This window comes from Haemorhous mexicanus, chromosome 18 (genome assembly GCF_027477595.1).
Source record: "Haemorhous mexicanus isolate bHaeMex1 chromosome 18, bHaeMex1.pri, whole genome shotgun sequence".
Classification (NCBI taxonomy): domain Eukaryota; kingdom Metazoa; phylum Chordata; class Aves; order Passeriformes; family Fringillidae; genus Haemorhous; species Haemorhous mexicanus.
Window position 1 is genome coordinate 2,961,615 of NC_082358.1, and position 15,846 is coordinate 2,977,460.

The window sequence follows — 15,846 nt, forward strand, 5'->3', positions numbered from 1 at the left end:
GTCTAGCCTCCAGATCAGCCTTTTAAGGCACCTCCACCTGCCTCTCCCTGCATGGCCTTGCTGTGGGTTGAGCCCAGCAGAGCCAGGAGCAGGGTTCAGCTCCAGCTTATCCCAAGCCACACTCGTTTTCACCTCCCCACGACAAACTGCAAACAGAACTTCAGCAGCAAGACAGGCAGTGAATGTGACATGCAGACATGCCCAAACCCGTGTCCAGGACACCCCACAGGGTGTGATCACAGACTCAACCACAGAATTAGGCTGGGAAAGATCTTTTGAGATCCTGGAGTCCAACCTCTGGCCCAACACCATGGCACGGAGTGCCACACCCACACCTTCCCTGGGCACTTCCAGGGATGGTGACTGCACCACCTGCCTGGGGTTCAAGTGACCAGCTCCACCCCCAGCAGCAATGGGGACAGGGGCAGCTTCTCAGCACACCCACCAACCTCTGACTCCCTGAACACTCACACCAGGCCAGGGGGAGGGAAATCAACCCTTCCCAGCAGGCTCCAAGGGAGGAATCCTCAGAGTGCCCCAGAACCAGGGCTCTGTACAGCTCCTCTCCTGCCAGGTGGGTGCTGCCCCAAATCCCAGTGCTGTGCCCTTCCCAGGGCTGGCCATGCCAGGCCTCTGTCCCCCCCAGCACACCCAGAGTCACTCACCAGGGCTGGCTGGGCACCTGGGCTCTGTCACTGTCCCCTGCCCGCAGCGGGAGCAGGCGCAGCTCCTCTCTGTGGCTCTTCACCCTGCAGGAAGCAGCACATGGAGGAGGGTAAGCAGATAATCCACGACTTTCTGGGAGGCTCTGCAGAGCTGGGAGCAAAGCTGCTGCTGTCTGCAAGGATCAGAGCTGGGACTTTCTGAGCTAAGACTCTGAGCTGCTTAGCAGGGAGCTGGAAGCAGAGCAGACAGAGGTGGTTGTGTTCCCAGGGCTGAGCACTGGGGGGGTTGTTTCAGGCTGGCTCAGGCACTAAAAACCCCACAAAAACTGCTCCACCAGGTTAATGCTAGCACAGGACAATGCTAGAGCCAGACAGGAATTTTTGGTCACCATGGCTCAGGGAAAAACCAGACTTTCTTCAAAGTGAAATGTCACTGTAGGACACGAAATAACGCGAGGTGGACACGCAGCTCCTCCAAGGTGAGAAGAGAATTAGTTAATTTTTGACTCTAACATTTCTAGATTTCCAAAAGTGGCGGTGGATTGGAGGGTGACAGTGCCAGCTCTCCAATGACACTGGACAAACCAACAGTCCATCAAATTCTTCCTCTTCCAAGAGGAAGAGGAAATGTAAGAATGCATAAAGTGTGAGAGAAAGTTCGTTACAAGAATGTAAACATCAGAAGGCTTAGAAAACCTTAAAAAATCAAGACAACAGTGAAATATCTCACAGTAAATATTTTTCAAAGTTTCGTTCATTTCTTTATTTCATATTTGAAAAATGTGCTTTTGAAACTGAAGATTTTACTTTGGGTTAGGCCATCTTGAAACTATTCCTTCATGGAATTAAAACATTAAGTCAGTTCCTTTGTGTCCCCTGAGATCTTCCTGGAACTTTAAATTAAGGGGCTTTTCTTTACCTGCCATGGCTGAGATACCTAGCTGACCTGCCCAGCATGAGAGATGTGCCAGCTGGGGACATAACCAGGATTCAGTGGATTTGGGAAGTTGTGCCTGCTGCTGTCTGTGAAGAGAGCTGCAGCCACCCCTCCTCACCTGGGGATGAGCCCCTGACCCAAACCACCTCCTCAATTCCCAAAAGCCACACTGCTGTCCCCACTGCTGGCTGCTGGGGGCAGGGCACCTGCAAACAGGTGGGGGCTTTGGGGGCATTTCCAAAAAGTGCCCTTCCTGCTCAGCCAAAAGGCCCTGCAGGATGGACACATGGGGCCAGGGCTTCCCTTCCCAGGGCTGACACTGGGACCATCTGGGGGCTCCAGGAAAAGGGAAGAGCCACAGTGGAGCCCAGTGCTGGAGAGGGATCCTCAGAGCAGCAGCTGTCCCACATGGAATGCTCCCACATCTGACTGGGATCCTGACAGCAGCACTTCCACTCACGTGGAACCCTCCCAGAGCATCACACACAACCCCAGGGCTCTGGAAACACCAGCACTGATTTTCTTCTAGCAAACAAGATCTCCTTTAATTTCACAGGCACCTCCTACTTGGTTAAGGAACTTGCTCTCCAGGGATTTGCTCCTCAACTGGGGCAGGAAACAAAAGGACAAAAAAAGCCATTTAACTGGGGATAAAGATCCATCTTTGCAGTGCCTCTCACAATGCTGTGTCATTTAAAAACAAGTGTGGAGCAGGTGTGGGATGGCACCAGCTCTGGGTGTGCATAAGAAGGGCTGACAGAGCAGCATGTCTCAGAGAGACTCAGGTGGTGCAACTTCAGAACTCCTGCTCCATTTGGGTTCTCTCTTGCTCTCTCCCCTCAAACTTCTCTGCAAAACTGACTTTTGAAATGGGTGAAAAGAAATGGCATCTCAGGGAAGACAAGGGGTTTGAAAGGAAGAGAATGGTCCCTGGAATTGTGGGGCAGGGCTGGTGCTGGTGTCCAGGATGGAGAGGGGAGAATCATCAGCCCAGCCAAGGTTCAGGAGACCAGAGCTGTCCTGATATCCAACCTAAACCCCCCCCTGACACAGCTCCAGCCATTCCCTGGGGGGCTGTCCCTGACCAGATGCCACCAAGGTGCTGATGTGTGCCTTGGGAGCTGAGGCAGGTGGGAGGGGGTTTCTGCTTTCCCCCAGGTCTCCCAGCCCCTCTCTCCATGCCCCATCCCTGGAGCAGAGATGTGATACATCACTTTCATCCTGAGGGTTTCAGAGGGCCTGCAGGGAGCAGAGTCCAAGAGCAAGGAGAGCTCATGGATGTGTTGTGCTCCTTGTTCCAAGGAAAGGGAATCCTGGAGTTCCTCTTTTGAGCTGCTGGGGAGGCTCCACACAGCTCAAGGCAGCTCAGCTGGGTCAAGCCTGCCCAGAACTGCTCCCACAGCTGAGGCTTTCCTTCTGAAGCAGCCCCAGCTCAGAGTCCTCACGTGAGAACTGCTCCAGCTGTCCATGGCAGCTGAGAGCTGGGATCTGACTGTGCCCCAGCCTCTCCTGGGCATATCACCAGGGGATGAGACTGACCCCTGAGCACTGGGAGACACTGGGAGAGACTGGCAGGCATCCTGGACAAACCACACCATTTGAGCTCATGCCAAAGGCAGAGTCAAGGCTCAGCAAGTCAGTTCCAGGCTCAGCTGGAAGTGTGAGGGTTCCTCCTGGAAAAGAGAGCCTGAAGCACCAGAGCAGAGGTCTCTGCCCTCTGTGCTTCTCCAGATGTTACCTGTACCACCCTGGATTTATTTAAATCTGGTTTTCTAACGAGTACCTTTTTTGCACCTCCTCTGGTGGGAGACAGAAGAGGGAGGAACCCCGTTTAATTGAGGCACTTTAATTAACTGCCTGCTTTGTCAAAGCCCTGCTCCTGCATTCTGATGCAAATTCCCAGCTTTTCATTGTAAACAATACCTCAGTTTGGCTTCAGCCTTAACTGATCTTTAAATGTCCTATTTTCCTGAATCCATCCCCACAGAATCCCAGTGTGGTCTGGGTTGGAAGGAACCTTGAAGATCATCTTGTTCCAATTCCCTGCCATGGGCAGGCTGCTCAGATCCTTCAATTATCACTTCTCTGCCCATCCCACCCTGGTCTGGGTTTCTTTAGCCACTGAGCACACCAGCCACTTTGCTGACCCAGCTTTGGGGCCAGGATGCTGCTCAGGAGCTGGCTCTGCTCCCACCTCTCTCCTGGGAGCAGGATGTGCCTTGCAGGAGGCAAACAGGAGAATCTCCTGTATCAGAGACAGGAAACCCTAAACCAGGTCCCAGGCCAGGATGGGAGCAGGGATAGGTTTTCCTGTTTCACTTCAAGGGGCAGACACAGCTCCCATCGTCCCTAATTTTATATTTTGACATCTCCATCTTCTGCCTGTGAATCCTCTCCTGCTGTCAGAAGGTCACCAGGCCAGCTGGAAAGCCATTTTTCACACCCTGGCTAATCCAGAGCACCTGGCTGCCTCCTTCCACTGGCAAAATGCTGACAACAAAACTAATTAGTGGGCAGCAGGACCGTGGCTGGGTGACAGCACTGGCCTTTACTGCACCAGCCAAAAATTCAAGGGATTCAGGAGCAGCTCCTGGCTCTTCCCCAGGCTCCTTTTGTGACCCTGGGCTCCATTTCTGTGCTCTGAGGTTGGTAACACTTCCCAGACGTGGCCATGCAGGTAAATTAATTTATGGTGAGGAAATAATTCATTAGGATGAGCACAAAGGTCTGTTTAGAATAAAACTGTAACTTGGTTAAGCTTTTCACCACATTTGTGCATTTGCTGAATATTCCAAATATTCTCACAATGTCTGCCTGAGCAGATTGAGTGGAATGGGGTGCCCAGAGCAGCTGTGGCTGCCCCATCCTTGGAAATGTCCAAGGCCAGGCTGGACAGGGCTTGGAGTCCCCTGGGTTAGGGGAAGGTGTCTCTGCCCATGGCAGGGGTGGGATGGGAAGAGCTTTGAGGTCCCTTCCAGCCCAAACCACTCCCTGACTCTGAGAAATGATCCTCACTTCCAAAATGTAAAAGGTCATTAAAACCTTATCATAAATACAACAGAAGACTGAATAGAGAAAATATTACAGCACCAGGAGCAGAGAATTTTCCCCACCATGTGCTCATCCACACCATGGAGGTTCCACCTTTTAACCCTTTAGCCCCTCCTAAAGTTCTGTCCATCAACTCCTCCTTCACTGTCCTGTGGTGGAGTTCACTGCCTTAAATCTTGACTGGAGGTCAGCTGCTGCCAGAGTGACAAACTGACCCTCCCAAATGTCCCAAACCCAGGTCAGCCCTGATAACAACACAAGGGAGTAAAACATAACTATACATCTGTACAACTTCTAACATACATACAGGATATTTGCCTTTTAATTGTGAGAGTCACCCATGGCATTGCTCATCTGTCACACTGACTCTGAAATGTCCAGGGCCAGGGGATGCTCTGCAGCAGGAGGCAGGTCAGGAGGGGTTCCCTCCTCCTCACTCAGCTGCTGGTGTCATGACACTGATGAAATCCACCACTGGTCCATGGACCACTCCCCATTCTACAATCAGATCGGGGCTGGCAGAGTGCCCTCCCTGTCCCAGACAGAGCACAGGCATCCCCTGGAGCCCAGCTGAATCACAGAATTCCCAGAATGGCCAGGTTGGAAGAGACCTCCAAGACTGAGTCAGCCCCAACCCCTCAAAACTCAACCCTGGCACCCAGTGCCACATCCAGGCTTTGTTAAACACACCCAGAGATGGGGACTCCACCACCTCCCCAGGCAGCCATTCCAGAACTTTATCACTCTTTCTGTAAAGAACTTTTTCCCAATCTCCAGCCTGTATTTCCCTTGGTGCAGCCTGAGGCTGTGTGCTCTGGTTGTGTCAGTGCTGCTGCAGACAGAGCCCAGCCCCAGCTGAGCACAGGCACCTTTCAGGAGCTGTGAGAGTGATGGGGGCAGCCCTGAGTCTCCTTTTCTCCAGGCTGAGCACCCCCAGCTCCCTCAGGGGTTCCTCACAGGGTTTGTGCTCCCAGCCCCCCTCCAGCCTCGTTGTCCCCTCTGGATGTGCTCAAGCTGCTTTCCCTGCATCCCTCTCCAGCACTGCCCCTGCCTGTGGGGCACCATGCCAGCCTCCAGACACCCCCAGCTCAGAAACAGAATGAAAAACATCCCAACATCCCCAGGCAGATGGTTTTTCCTGCCTATAAAACATGAGGGGGGCTTGTAGCCCCACATTCCTCTTCACAGAGAAAAGCAAGGCACAATTCTTCCCAAGAATATTTCTGGGATTCACATTCTCTGAACCTCAGAGAAGGAAAACACAATTTTTATCATTTGCTGTGCCTGTGTTGTGCCAAAGTAGAATGCAACATGGAGATTGTTTACCCACAGTGATGGAGTTTTGTTTCCTTGGCCTGTCAGGGCCAGGTGTGTGTGTGTGTGTGTGTGTGTGTGTGTGTGTGTGTGGGTGTGTGTGTGTGTGTGTGTGTGTGTGTGTGTGTTGGGACTGTCGGTGACAGTCACCAGATTCAGGGCAGTGTGTGCAGGGTCGAGTGCTTGGCAGGTTCAGTTTTAGATGTATAGAATAATCAGTATAATAAAGTAATTAATTAACCTTCTGATATCCATGGAGTCAGATGCATCATTCTCCCCCTCGCTGGGGCCATCTCAGCATTTCAACAGGGCCTCAGGGAGCAGGGCAGTGTCTGCAGAATCCCAGCACACCAGGACACCCCAGAGACAGGAGAGAGGAAAGAGAAGCCCTGAGCAGCCTGTCAGAACATCAGCAGTGGGGATAATTGGTTTGTACACATTCCTCCCCCACCCAATTACCAGCTCAGTTTGGTGGCTGATTGCACACCACTCTGGTCCAGCAGAGCTGCTGCTGTTTCCATTCCTGCACACATCACCCAGTCCCTAAATCATTTCTAATAGCTCCTCTCCTCAGTGCCCTCCCAGCTCCTTCCAGCCCCAACAGCACGAGGCAGGTTGCAGATATGGAGGAGCTGACATTTCTCTTTTGAGTAATTTGCAGTGGATTTCTTGCCTGTTTGATGTAGTCATTTTGTTCTCTGCACTGATGTGACATTAATTATTGTTAAATATTCTTATCTGTTACACACAGTTCTGTTTAGATAAAGGTCAGTGCCTGAACCCCTGACAGCGCTCGTTGCTGCCATGCTCCAAAGCCAATTTGTCATCCTCTCCCTTCAATGCCTTCATCTTGGTCTCAGTTCATTTTTCCATTAATTCAGGCACAGTAGAGAGCCATTAAAAAATGCAAAATCTCTCAGCTGTTCAGCTCAGAACTTGGACAGGGAATTATGAGGCTGAGGAGCACCAGTTGCACAGGGAAGGCAGGGAATAATGCCCAGGAAAATCCAGCAGCAGCCTCTTTGAAGGAACTGTATGGCTGCCCCCCAAAAATCTCTGCACAGTTCTGCTTTAATGAAGATCAGCTAAGCCTTGTGCAGCACATGGTGCCCTCTCCCAGCCTGGTGTGATGGGATAACAGCACAATCCTGAGGCCCTGGCACAGGGTGCCCAGAGCAGCTGGGGCTGCCCCTGGATCCCTGGCAGTGCCCAAGGCCAGGCTGGGCAGGGCTTGGAGCAGCCTGGGACAGTGGGAGGTGTCCCTGCCATGGCAGGGGTGGCACTGGGTGGGCTTTAAGGTCCTTTCCAACCCAAGCCATGCTGGGGTTTATGATTCTCTGCTGTGCCCACACCACCCTCTCTTGGCAGAGGACAAGGCCAAGCTGTCCCAATGTCCCAGAGCAGAAGCACCTCCAGCAGTGACCCATCTCCCAGAGACCTCAGGAGCAGCTGGGCCTGGCCATGGCCAGGGAATCCTGCACCAGCCTCTGCTCTGTCCTGCTTTTGATCTCTCAGCCCAAAGAATTCCCCTCTGTCCCCCTGAGGTGTCACTTCCCACCATGTCACCTGTAAGGTGGGGACTGCAGTGCAGGGACAGCCCTGCTGGGACTCACTCTAGCACCCCTGGCCCCTGCACGCCTTGGGACCCCTTGAAGAGCCAAAATTGGGTCTCCACAGCCCATCAGGAGTGCTGAGAGCTCCCAGCAGCCCTCACATGGCTGTCCCTGGGGCCAGGTCACACCGTCCTGCAGGGACACATGGCAGGGCACAGCCAGGCTGGCACAGCTGGCAGCAGGGACAGCTCCAGCTCAGCTGCCACTGCAGGGTGCTGAGCAGACCTGTGCTGCTGCCCAGCTGCACCTCGTGGGCTCCTGTGCTCCATCCAAAGCTGCTGGAACCCTGGGTGCAGAGAATTTCAGACTTTCTGTGCTGCCAGGCTCTGACCCCCAGGAGAACACTGCACTGACCTGAGGCTGTGGAGGAGCTTCCAAAATGGAATGGCAGAACTGGGATTGGGGGTGTGGAGTTTGAACAGAAGTGTGTGATATCACAGGGTGGAAAACTTAGAGTTTAAGGTAATCATAATACAGTAATATATATTTAATAATATAAAGTAATACACTGGAGCAGCCTGGGACAGTGGCAGGTGTCCCTGCCCATGGCCTGGGTGGCACTGGAGGAGCTTTAAGCCCAGTAAGATATATGTGAAGCAAGATGGAGGTTTTAGGGTGAAGCCCTTCTTCACCCCCAGCACAGCAATAACCCAGAGCCAGCCTGGTCACACTCCAGAGCCCAGGCTGAGGGAGCCTGAGAGCCCTGCAGAGCACACTCAGGGGGGAGCACAGGCCATGGAGAGGAGCTAAGCCCTCAAGCCAACCAATTCAGTGACAAGGGCCAGGGTGAAGATGCTCAGGAGGCTCCAAAGCCAGGAACAGGCCAATCCAAGGGCTCAGCTGCCTGCAAAGGTGGGCTCTGCAGAGGTGGATTTGGCTGGAGTAGCACATCATGAATCAGGTCAGTGCTCAGGCCAGCACTTGGCAAATGGAAGAACCTTTGAACCCTTATTCAAAGTGGCATTTAATTTTGCATTGTGCTAAATCATTCTGTATTTCTAAATAAAAGAGAATCAACTCCCAAACTTGTCCCCCACTCAGTGAAACACAAAGAAATGGTGCAATGTGCTGAATGCAATCAACTGTGGGGTTTTTTCCTTCCCTTGCAATCTCAGAATCATTAAAGCTGAAAAGCACCTGTAAGACAAATGAGTCCAACAATGCCAAGCCCATGTCCCTAAGCCCCATGCCCACATGTTTTTTGAACACTTCCAGGAATGCTGACTCCACCACTGCCCTGGGCAGTGTGTTATAGAGCTTCAGCACTCTTTCTGGGAAAAATCTTCCCTAATCTCTAACCTAAAGCTCTCCTTGCACAACCTGAGGCCCTTTCCTCTCTCCCTGATACTTTTCACCTGGCAGCAGAGCCTAGTCTGGCTGCACCCTCCTGGAGAGAGCCAGAAGGTCCCCCCTGAGCCTCCTTTCCTCCAGCAATTGTAACCAGCAATTCTTTTCTGTAATGGAATGGGTGGGTGTATCATCACAATTAGGCACAGTCCTTACATCCAGCCCTTAATTACATTTGTCTAATTAGAAATTCACTCAGTTATTGCACAGAGTAGAAAAAGTCCTGCCTGGGTGGGGTTACATGAGACAGGCACAGATTCCCCTGGAGCTTCCAGAGCTGACTGATAACCTGGAACAAATGGCATCTCCACTTCTGGGACCTGCACAAGGTGTGCCTAATGCTCAACAGCAGGCTGATTCTGCAGGGCTGAAAGGCAGAAATCAGGCAAAACCATCTCATTCATCAGAACCACAAATAAAGCCCTGGACAGGGAGATCCTGGCACCCCAGGCCCCTGCTGCAGCACAGCCAGGGGAAGCAGCAGCACTGCCCCCTCCCCTCTGCTAAATCAGGAGCAAGGAAGAGTGGGAGCTGGGTTGGGAAAGGTATGAGGCAACACAGGTCCTTTGCAGCCCTGGGGACACAGTGTCCTGAGGCTAAAAATACAGAGACAAACCAAAAAGTCAAGGCTAGCAAGAGGCATTAGCAGGGGCTGTTTATTTCTGTGGGCAGGGAGCACCCAGGGAGAGCCCAGCACTTGCTGCTGCCTGACGGACAGGCTGCTGCAGCTGGAGGGCTCAGGTTTCCTGCACACACAGGGAACTGTCCCCTGTCCCCTCTCACACCTTGCCTGCCATTATTTTTAGCTGCTGCACAAAGCAGGGTGATGTGCAGGAGCAGAGGGACAGGACAAGGCATGGAAACACCACCCTGGTGGAGGCTTGTGCTGGGATCACAGGGGTCCCAGGACGAGGGGAGAGATGAGAATCCTGACTCCATGTTTCAGAAAGCTGATTTATTATTTTATGATATATATTCTATTAAAAGAAAATTATATACTGAAACTATACTAAAAGGATAGAAGAAAGGATTTCATCAGAAGGCTAGAAAGGAATAGAAAGGAATGATAATAAAATCTTGTGATTGCTCACAGCCTCCACACAGGTGGTGGCTGTCATTGGTCATCAAGTAAAAACAATTTCCCATGCTGGGTAAACAATTCTCCAAATCACATCCCAAAGCAGCAAAACGTGGAGAAGCTGAAGCTTCTCAGCTTCTCAGGAGAAAAGATCCTAACAAAAGGATTTTTCATAAAATATGTCTGTGACATAGGCTCTTGCCTTGCCACCAGCACACAGATCCAGGCTCATCAAGGCTTGTGAACAACCTCATGCAGAGTGGGATCCAAGATGGAAATCTCTGTACCAGCCTTTAGCAGTGGGAGATGTCCCTCACCCTGAGCAGGACTGGGCTGCCCACAGTGCCCCACCACAGCTGGACACACCTGCCACAGGTGGGGCCTGGCCCCTCCTCAGCCCAAAGGTCCATGGAAAGCTTCCACCACCAACAGCAGTGGGATGCAACTTCACTGGGCTGGCAGTGGCAGCCCTAAGGACAGGGATGTGCCCTGAGCCTGCCCCACACAGAACCATCACAGAGTCCAGAGTGGCTTGGGTTGGGAGGGACATTTAAGACAATCTCTGTCCAAGCCCTGCCATGGCAGGGACACCTTCCCCTGTCCCAGGCTGCTCCCAGCCCCTTCCAACCTGGCCGTGGACACTTCAGGGATGGGACAGGGCTGTCCCTGCACTGCAGTCCCCACCTTGCAGGTGACATGGTGGGAAGTGACACCTCAGGGGGACAGAGGGGAATTCTTTGGGCTGAGAGATCAAAAGCAGGACAGAGCAGAGGCTGGTGCAGGATTCCCTGGCCATGGCCAGGCCCAGCTGCTCCTGAGGTCTCTGGGAGATGGGTCACTGCTGGAGGTGCTTCTGCTCTGGGACATTGGGACAGCTTGGCCTTGTCCTCTGCCAAGAGAGGGTGGTGTGGGCACAGCAGAGAATCATAAACCCCAGCATGGCTTGGGTTGGAAAGGGCCTTAAAGCCCATCCAGTGCCACCCCTGCCATGGCAGGGACACCTCCCACTGTCCCAGGCTGCCCCAAGCCCTGTCCAGCCTGGCCTTGGGCACTGCCAGGGATCCAGGGGCAGCCCCAGCTGCTCTGGGCACCCTGTGCCAGGACTGGAGCTGTCAGAGCTCAGCTCCCCTCACCTGGCATAAAAAACCCCAGTGACACCAGGGTGGAGCCACTGGAACACCAAGGGAACACCACAAGGAGCCTCTGGCACTGGCTGTGTGCCAGGCTGTGCCTCCCACACAGGGCTCTTCAATTCAATTTGCCTTCCTTCATTAACCACAATGGATTCACATCCCAACCAGAACTGAAAACAATCCATTTTGTCTCTATTTAACCTCATTGCCATGTTCTCATTCCCTCTGTCCCATGTTTGGCTCCCCTCTGATATCCAAATTCTTGCAGGGCTGACAGAAATTTGGCAGCTCTTCACACTGCAGGACAAACTTCCAAGGTAAAAAAAGGGAAACATCCCAGTTTCCTCTGCAAGAGTGACTTCAGCACTAACTACTGCAGAGTATGAACAGAAAACTCCAGACTGGTAAGTGCAGCTGATCCCTCTGCACCTTGCACCCCAGTGCATGGACTGAGCTCTGTGTCCTGCTGGAAGGAACCACATCCCTCTGGTGGGAATGCTGCTGGAGCTCTGGGATTAGCAGGCACTTGATTTTCCAGACTGATGGCAGAGGTACCTCAGGGGAAAAGAGCACCCAGGAAGTTTTACCCACCAGCAGAGGCTGTTTGCACCAGGAGCTGGTGCAGCACTGAGAGCCACAGAACAAAAGATCTCCAGTGTGGCACGGTCACTGTCACATTTTCTGGGAAAATCCCCTTGCCCAGGATTCTTCTCCTGGGAAGCTGAGAAGCCTCAGAGAAAAAGGAAAACAATATGATCTCATTTGCTTCTCCTGTGTTTTGCTGCTTTGGAATGTGGTTGGAGATTGTTTATCCAACAGGTTTGATTGGTTTCATGTGAATTGTTTTGACTTAATGACCAATCACAGCCAGCTGTGTCAGCACTCTGGAGAGTCACAAGTTTTTCATTGGTCTATTGTTAGGTCTTCTGTAAGTATCATTATAATATAATATAATATAATATAATATAATATAATATAATATAATATAATATAATATAATATAATATAATATAATATAATATAATATAATATAGCCTTCTAAGAACATGGAGTCAGATTTATCATTGCCTTCCTGCCACCAGGGACCCTGAAAATACCACATGGGATTATTAATTTTTTGTGCTCCTTTGGCCTCTGAGAGCACATCAGGTGAGGCAGAGCTGGTCTGAAACTGCAGGGAAGGTGCTACTGCTGCTCTGCCACAGCTGAGCTCTGACACAAAGCCCAGCAAATCCCAGCCCAGCAGCCCCCAGGACCCTTGGTCATGGTGCACACACCACGGTGCCCAGAGCTCTCTCCAGTTTCTCACCCTCATCATCACAGGCACCTCTTGAGAGCCTCCTCCCAAAGGAGCCAGGGATCCCAGGGCAGCCACAAGAGGCTCCCCATGGCCAGGGGAGCTGCAGGGACGTCCCCACCATCCACACAGCTCCAGCTGGAGAGGGGGATGTTCGTTCTGCAGCCAGCTGGGTGGTCTGTTGTACACCAGCAATTCTTTTCTGTAATGGAATGGGTGGGTGTATCATCACAATTAGGCACAGTCCTTACATCCACCCTTAATTACATTTGTCTAATTAGAAATTCACTCCGTTATTGCACAGAGTAGAAAAAGTCCTGCCTGGGTGGGGTTACATGAGACAGGCACAGATTCCCCTGGAGCTTCCAGAGCTGACTGATAACCTGGAACAAATGGCATCTCCAGTTCTGGGACCTGCACAAGGTGTGCCTAATGCTCAACAGCAGGCTGATTCTGCAGGGCTGAAAGGCAGAAATCTGGCAAAACCACATGGAGAACACCATGACAGTTCCTACCAGTATTTCCTACTCCTGCAGAGAGATTCAGGCAGCACATTCAGGAGGCTGATGCTGCAGCCCCTGGTGCTGCACTGGAGCCCCAGACACCCAGCGGGGACCAGGAGATGGGACATCCCCAAGCCACCACTGTGGCTTGGACACAGGGATATTCATGTACAGAACACAGAGAAAGTCACTGGGGGAATTCCTGATGGATCAGAAGGCTTTTGCAGCAGGCCAGGCAGGCAGATGGGAGAGCTGACCATGGAACTCAGATCCACCCCTCTGCTGCACCAGCTGGGGAGCACCAGGATCAAGCAAGTTGCTTGCCCTTTTTGGGTTGTTTATCCTAGAAAATTCACCAGCTGAGAGGTGATCCAGGCTGCTTTCCACAGGGGCAAGAGTCAGGTCAGACAGAAAATCACCTGGGCTAAAAGACAACCTGCTACACAGAGAAATCAGAGAATGGTTTGGAGTGGAAGGGAATTTAAAAGGTATTTTAAAACCATGGAATTCCAGCTCCCTGCCTGGGCAGGGATTGCACCCACCCCAGCAACTTGCTTTGAGCCCCATCCAACCTGGCCTGACCAGGTTGCAACCAGATGCTTTTACACTCCAGCTGGGGGGAACACTGAACCCAAAGTCATTTTAATTCCCCCCAGGGCAGAAAAGCATCTTGTGGAATGGGGTCAGGAGCTGATCTGGACTCACCCTGTGGCCCTGCAGCTTCGAAAAGCTCCTGGCATTTCCTCCTGGCATGGCTGTTGGCACAGCTCTGCACCAGGCACCTGAGATGGGTTGAGAGCTCTCTGCACCCCACAGGAGAACAGCAACAGCACTGAACATTCAGGGAAGCAGCAAGAAAATGCTCTCCTGAGAGACCTGAGCCTGATTTTTTTTTCCATTAGACTATTTTTACAGATGGGGAAATGAAGCAAGAAGGCAGAAATGGCCCCCAGCCACAGAGTTATTTACTGGTAAGGGAGCAGCCAGCTCTGCTATCAGATGTACACAGGGCTGCATTGCTACCCTGAGCAGCATCTCCACCTCAAGGAACTCCTCCCAGCTCAGGGATGACCACAGGCATGCTCCACACCTTCTCCTGGCTGGCTCAGGGGTGGCCAAAGGGCCACCAAAGAGCCCCTGAGAAGGGAACGCCTGTGCCACCCCCAGTGGCTCTGTGACACTGGCTCACATCCAGCTGGGAAAAGTCATGGCAGGATTTGAAAAAGCTGGGAGAGAAAGAAAACAGCAGGTCTAAAAGTGGAGCTACCAATGCTCCAAAAATCCTGGCTTCTCCTGGAGGGCTTTTTCCCATGAAACTGCATTTCCCATGAAACTGCACAATCTGGCAGGTGGGAAAAGGGGGAAGCAGTTACACAAACAAGTAACTCGTGAGGATAAGAGCATTTGACTGAAGGGCACTTCAAAGGAGGTTCTTTACAAACATTGGAAGGGCTCTAATGCATGTTTGCAGTCAGGTTTGGAGCTAATTTAAACAAAATGTTTAACTGCACAACCTGGTAGGAATCAGATTAGATAGTAAAATCTGAGGTTTTCTTCCTCTTCCACGGGTTTCCCTTAGGTCATGGTCCCTGCTACTCAAATTTCTCCCAGTTCTGCTTGTGGGAATAACACTTTTCCTGCTCCCCTTCCAGCTGTCAGGCTCCCAGTGCCCAGTGCCTGCAATCACAGCCCTGAGTGACTCTGAGAGACCCTCCAGCTTCTCAGGCCAATCACAAACAAACTGCAAAGCTGGAATCTCAAACATTGCTTGAAGCTGAACAGCTCTGAGAGCTCTTCACCAAAACCACTTGAGGAACAAGCCTGGGAGAAACCTCCTGCCTGGAGCAGGGGCTGGTGCAGAGGAACTTGTGTCCCACAAGAGCCTCTGAGATCCCAGAGAGCTGCTCCCAGGGCATCATCCCTGAGTGGTTTGGGTTGGAAGGGACCTCAAAACTCATCCAGTGCCACCCCCTGCCAGGGGCAAGGACAGCTTCCACTGTCCCAAGGGGCTCCCAGTCCTGTCCAGCCTGGCCTTGGGCACTGCCAGGGATCCAGGGGCAGCCCCAGCTGCTCTGGGCACCCTGTGCCAGGGCCTCAGCACCCTCAGAGTGAGGGATTTTTCTCTAACACCCAATCAAAACCTCCTCTCTCAGTCAGAAGCCATTCCCTGTGTCCTGTCCCTCCATCCCTTGTTCAAAGTCCCTCTCCAGCTCTCCTGGAGCCCCTTTATGCACAGAAGTTTCTGAGGATGATGATCCTGTAATACTCCATGAACAGGGGTAGAGTAGATGGACTTAAGCCAGAAGTTCATTTTCACTTCACTTAAAAGCAGAAATCCTCCAGTTTTAATCCAAAGCTACTCACTAAACCAGAACAGGTGTGCTAGCTGTAACATCTACTGTGGGCACCCCTGCAGCTCCCCACCAGCTTCTGCAACTCAAACCTTGCACAACAATCCCAGGAGCTGCTCAGCCAGCCCCCAGCTCTGGGGCAGATCATGCACATGGCTGGGATTCAGGGATGGGATGGGAACCCTCGCTCACACAGCTCCAAACCCAGCTCTGCTAGAACCCCACTTCTCACCCCACTGTCCCCAGCACAGGGGGACCTGCCAGGTCAGCCAGGGTCAGCAAAGCCACGAGGCAGCTGGAGCTGTCCCCTGCTGGCTCAGCAGCTCTGCAGGGCCCTCCTGGCTCACTTTACTGCTGGACACACGTGGCTGCTGCTGGCCCAGACAGATGGAGGCAGGTGGGGGGATGGCCTGAGCACATCCCCAAAGGTTTTGGAGAGGGTCCCCCCTAGGCAGCACCCCAACATGGGCTTCTCCCCTGCTCCAAGTTCCCTCTATCAGTGTGAAAGCTCTAACTCAGCTCCTGAGCTCCTTCCTCTGCCAAAGCAGCTTGGACCA

At 52.3% G+C, this 15,846-nt stretch overlaps 1 protein-coding gene across 3 annotated transcripts in view; it reads right to left on the reverse strand.

Annotated features, from left to right (window-relative positions):
• RALY (RALY heterogeneous nuclear ribonucleoprotein) overlaps window positions 1–15,846 on the reverse strand; it is a 140,926-nt gene that overhangs the window by 96,308 nt on the left and 28,772 nt on the right. For 2 of the 3 annotated variants that reach the window (XM_059862698.1, XM_059862697.1), the window contains exon 2: window positions 666–749. The exons of the other annotated variant lie outside the window; for it this stretch is intronic. The gene's annotated coding sequence lies outside the window, so the exon portion shown is untranslated. The remainder of the gene's footprint in view (window positions 1–665; window positions 750–15,846) is intronic. 3 annotated transcript variants of the gene reach the window in all.